This window comes from Drosophila miranda (assembly GCF_003369915.1).
Source record: "Drosophila miranda strain MSH22 chromosome Y unlocalized genomic scaffold, D.miranda_PacBio2.1 Contig_Y2_pilon, whole genome shotgun sequence".
Taxonomy (NCBI): domain Eukaryota; kingdom Metazoa; phylum Arthropoda; class Insecta; order Diptera; family Drosophilidae; genus Drosophila; species Drosophila miranda.
The window spans coordinates 32,739,144-32,744,371 of record NW_022881614.1 but is presented as its reverse complement, the minus strand read 5'-3'; the positions used below and the strand labels follow the sequence as shown (position 1 = coordinate 32,744,371).

The window sequence follows — 5,228 nt, the reverse complement described above, 5'->3', positions numbered from 1 at the left end:
CTTCTTCTGCCACTGCCCAGCCCTTGGAAATCGTCGTCTTCGTATTCTCGGGGCCGCTTTCCTCACGGACATTTCGGACCTGTCCGTAATCAAACCAGGGACCTTGTCCAAATACATCCAAGCCACCGGATGGGACTGCCCTTAACCTGCAGAAGTATGCTCTCACGGTTCGGGCAACGCGAAGGGGCACATGCCCATGCGGCAACACAACGGACCTTTTATAGGTCCAAGTGAGCTTGGGGTCGGGAGTCTCTTATCCCCCCCCCTCCCGGCTACCGCCTTAACCTAACCTAACCTATTTCCTCTGGCTTAATGACTCCGTAATTGATTTGCATTCGATGTGCCACATTGATTGGCAATTGAAACGTAAGCCCCGACGGCACTGTTAGTCATCCTGCCCCGACCTCTCGGCTATCGCAAATCCTGTACCCCCATTCCCCATTCCCGTTTCCATTTTGGACCCGTAATCATTGTCACCGTTGCTAATCAAAGGTCGGCCTGTTTGTCGCCGTCATGTCGCTGTCTGTGGCGAGCCGTCGTCGCTTTCAGTCGGCTGGAACGCCGAACGGATCATCCACCAGCTCCAGGTCCGTCTCCTCTGCGCGTTATCCCCTACCTCTCCCCGTGCGCAAGCAGCACTCCTTCATCGAGCCCGCCTCGAAGTTCACGGCCCAGCAACGCAGCACATCCGCCAGAAGCTGTATCCCGTGAGCCGGCAGACAACTCTCGCCGTCGATCAGTCCTCGCCCATGTTTGCCCCACGCGTAACTTCCACCCTGAGCTCTCTGCGGCTGAGGGAGAAGAGTCTGGTGGCCTGGTCTTCCACGTCTTCGCTGTTGAAGCCATCGCTGGGAAATAAGAGGAAGTTCTTATCCTTTACGGAATACCATTTGTTTGACCTTGGTGTCAGGAGAGGGTGCGTAACGTATACGGTAATTAAGGAGTCGGCCCCTCTCCCGCAAGGGTGGTGGTGCTGGTGGTGGTGGTGGGGGGCACGTACAATTTGCATGCTTCACACCAGAATCAAACGTCAAAGTTTTATGTTCAGTGCATAACACACGCTAGACATGCTCGTAGCAGCATGGAGTAGGACCAGGACCCCCAACCGAAGGGAGTCGGAGCCGGTGTCGGTTTCGGAGCCGACTTGCGGCACACTTAAGTCGATCATTGCAGAGGTGTGCCTGACAAGATAGCTGCTGGCTGGAGCCCTGGGTGGAGTGGGGTGGGGGGTACTGTGTCGGCTGGGATTAGGTTCAATGAACTGCTACAGATTTATGACTCACTTTCGTGGCAGTACCCACTCGCTCTGTACGTTTTTTCGGGTGAAAATTGCAAATGTAATTGACATGGTTTCATTTACCCAATCACACACGACTGTGTGCCAGCCAGGAGTGGGACAGGACTGCCACTGTGTGTAGTGTAGGAGTTGTTGAGGGTGTGGACGTGGGAGTAACCGGAATCATCGCCAGCTAATTTCTATTTCTGGGCCTGGTCGGGTGTGTTGCATGCCAGGGAATCGAGAACAGCATAAATTGCCCCAAACTAATACCAAATAATTTGATTTAAATTTAGACCAGAGCTGAGGAGGAGGCGAGGAGGGAGAGGGAGAGTAGGTCAGGTCACTTGAAACTTTCGCTTCTATCCATTTGGCTGCATTTCCCTTTTGCAGCAGCGCCAAGGCGGACAAGAATCGGATCAACCTCAACATTGTGCTGGCCCAGACGATTCGGGCCACCAACGAGCAGGAGCCCATTCCCAGTGACATCGACAGTGCCACGGAGAGCTGTGAGCCGTCCAGGCCGGAACCAGAGGCAGGTTCGAACCCAATCCCAGTCCCAATCGCCGTCCCCTTGAGTGTCTCGCCGACCGCTCTGACCGTCCAGCGGCGTCCGCCCCTGGTGCGTGCTATGTCCGCTCCGGTGCGGGGTCTGGACGAGAACAGCAGGAGCGTGATTGCAGCCAGCAAGAGGAGCCAGCAGAAGCTGCGCCGCCGCAAGATCTTCACGCGCACACCCTCATCGGTGGCTGGCGGGGCATCGCCCACAGTCGGGGTCGAGGGAAATAGCAGCAGTTCCCTCCTGGGCGGCAGTGACTCCTCCAGCAGCAAGAAGACCCTGGGAAGGACTCGCAGTGTTGTGGCCCCCGATGTCATCACACTGGTGTCCCTGCTGAGCTTCGAGGGCAGCGACTCGGAGCGGGAGGACAACAACTCGGCGACTTCCACGCCAGTCGGTGGAGGCGACAAACAGCCGCCGGGATCCACGAAGCGTAGTCCCCAGAGAAGGGCTCCGCTCTTGAGGAAGACGGGCAAATCGGGTAAGTCTCAAGATCCCGGCTAATCTAAATTTTAGTCCCCCACTTGCGACTGAGCTAAAGCTTTTTGGCAGTCTCGTTTCAAGACAGCTATCCGCCCACCTTCCAACTGGCATCCAAGGAGTACTCCCACATGATCAGGCGCGGCTCCATAGCACCCCTAGCAGCCCGTATTCGCGCCAATCGACCGCCGACGGCGCCGCCCGTCTCCATTTTTCTGAGTGAGGGGTCCGCCAAGTCGGATCAGCCGCAGAGGAAGTCCATGCAGGCTCAGGGTGAGGCCGGGGGGGCCGATTCTCCGTCCAACATGTCGCCGGAGGAGGCCAAGAAGGAGAACAACAACAACGCGGCCAACTGTTCCGAGCAGCAGGACCACAACTATCCGCTGTACGTGTGCAGCATCAAGGAGCGCGAGTGCTGGAAACTCTTCCAGAAGATGTGCGCCAAGGGAGTGAGTGTCAGCTACGACACGGTGCTGCGCGGTATGCTGACGCCCACGGAGTTCCGCCACTTCCAGAAGCAGCGGGAGCAGGAGGAGGCCCGCGTCCAGGAGGAGGCGGAGGCCGCCGAGGCAGCGGCAGCTGCACTCGAGGCCAGCGAGAAGGACTCGCACAAGATGCCAGCCACGGCCATCGAGCGCCTCTCCGAGTCCCTTCTGCAGAGCAAGTGAGACCGAAGGACCAAACTCAGCTGTAGCCCCAGTCCATGAACAATGGACCATGGACCATGACCATTGCTATTGCATTTGCCCCTAGTGGACGTAGAAGTAGCCGAACGAACAAAACAAGCACTTGTTATACCGCCATTGCACCCAGCTGAGACACATCGGCGTCCATCTCGTAGTTGTAGCCGGTACCCGCCTCCCACAATATAATCCTTCATTAACTGTTGGTGTTTTCATTTTGAAAATGATTAAGTATTCGTTAGTTTATGTAATCTTTATTTGATAATTAAAAGCAACACTTAGTTGATGATGCTTTTTGGGGCTGTCATACACCGCAACAAGCTAAAATGGATTCAGAAACTCAAAAGTAGGGAATACAGAAGGTAAGAGAAAAAGAAACGTATTTTTAAATGAATCGACGACAGTTTGCAATATTCGCCAAGTCAGATTCAATGTTATAGCCTTAGATTCCATTATAGGTATTTCTCGAGGTATTTCCAAACATCGTAAGAATAGGTTTAAATAGTTTAATTGACGAAAAGAAGGCAATGATTGAGAAACAGGTGAAACAATAGTGTGAATTGCGATGAAGAGGAGTGTTTGTTGCGCTTTCTTCTACTCATATTCTTCGATATACAATCCGGTCCGCTTAGTTGAGCACAAATTGGGTGGGTTTCGTCCCTTAAGCCAATGCCACTACATGCATCTCAATAGTTATTAATAATATAGATATAAATATGTAAACGAACAGAAATGGGGAATGCGAGGTGGATTACTTGGCCTGTTCCCGCCCGATGGAGGAGGCCAGATAGCAGGCGAGGACAATGCCCAGTATCTGAATGAAGGCAATGCCAATGCCCACTCCGATCGGGATGCTGGCGTTCTTATCGATGCGATCCTTCAGCTTGCCCACGCATCCGTCCTGGTAGAAATTGTCCTTGCCGAGGGCCGGCTAGTCCAGGCAATGCCCGACAGTCGTGTCGATGAACTGCGGCTGACAGCAGCTTGCCGGGAGCGTTTTGTTGGCGCTGATGGCCCGCCAGTCAGCCGGGGTATCGACGCCGCAGCACATCAGCTTCCGCTGGATGTTGTCCCAGGCCATGGTGTCCCCGCTGCTGGAGCGCTTAATAGACTCCTGCAGGGAGTTCTTCACCATTATCTCCAGGTCCTTCTTAAACACGCTGGCGGCAATGCCCACGGCCAGCTCAACGATGAAGATGACGGCCAAAAGATCAGCGAACTGTGAATGGGATGCACCTTGGTTAGAAGCGTTTTCCGGGTTGGCTATTGGAGGACACCTACCGTCAGCAGAAGCGTTGGTGACTCCTTGATAGCGCCGTAGCAGCCCAGCGAGGCGATCAGGAATATGACCAGTCCCGTCACAATCAAGACAATGGGCGGTGCTAGCACGCGGCCCTCCACAAAGTGATTAAATGAGTATTCCCAGGCCCGAGAGCTGTAAGCGTTTGATCGGATTGATTAAAAGAAGAAATGCCACAGAGTGCACCCGCAAAACCCCCCAATATATCCCGCGTACAATTAGGCTAATGGCTTCCAATAAACTCGTATTTGTATTTACATTTCCAATTCTAATTGTCCGATTGACATCAGCGCCAGTCCCGTTCCGTTCCTCCCGGTCCCACCCACAACACAGGGAATTGTCAAGGCATTTCCATGTCCATGACCACGTTCTTGTGATTGCCAGTTTGTTGTTTGTTCTGTTGGTCAATGCGAAGGACACTCTGTGGCCGTGTCGCACATCGTAAATCCAGTTGCATGCTGCTACACTCGAGTCGCATTTGCAGTTGGCCCCCCGGCGCGTTCGAAACCCATTCAATGGCGATTGAAAATGTCATTTTCCAGCGATAATCATCTTAATGGGGCAACTGAGCAAGACTCTATGCATAAGCGTGATTATAGTGCTGAAAGTAGCTTTATTAGGGCGAATTAGCTGGAAAGTTCTAGGCCATATGAATCAGGAGTATTGATTAGGTTTGATTGGTTTCCTTGGGATTACCAGGGCAAACGAGGGGGAACGTTGTGAGTTGCTGCGGACACCGCAACTCTACGGTTATACCCGATACTAAGTCAGTATGGCTCTCCTCCGGCAGACGCCGCTAATATTAAACGACACGACAAAGAGTGCGTGCGAGAGAGACAGAAAATCAGTCTGAGCGTGACGTCGGGCGCTGCGTAGCCACTGCAAATTGATTTCTTGCTTTTGGCTACAAAAATGATCCGATCTGATCCA

The 5,228-nt window shown here is 53.3% G+C and overlaps 2 pseudogenes; one reads left to right on the top strand and one right to left on the bottom strand.

Annotated features, from left to right (window-relative positions):
• The first annotated feature begins 319 nt into the window (after nucleotides 1–319).
• Nucleotides 320–3,199, top strand: LOC117193424 (annotated as a pseudogene).
• Nucleotides 3,200–3,668: 469 nt separating this feature from the next.
• Nucleotides 3,669–4,585, bottom strand: LOC117193947 (annotated as a pseudogene).
• Between the last annotated feature and the right edge of the window lie 643 nt (nucleotides 4,586–5,228).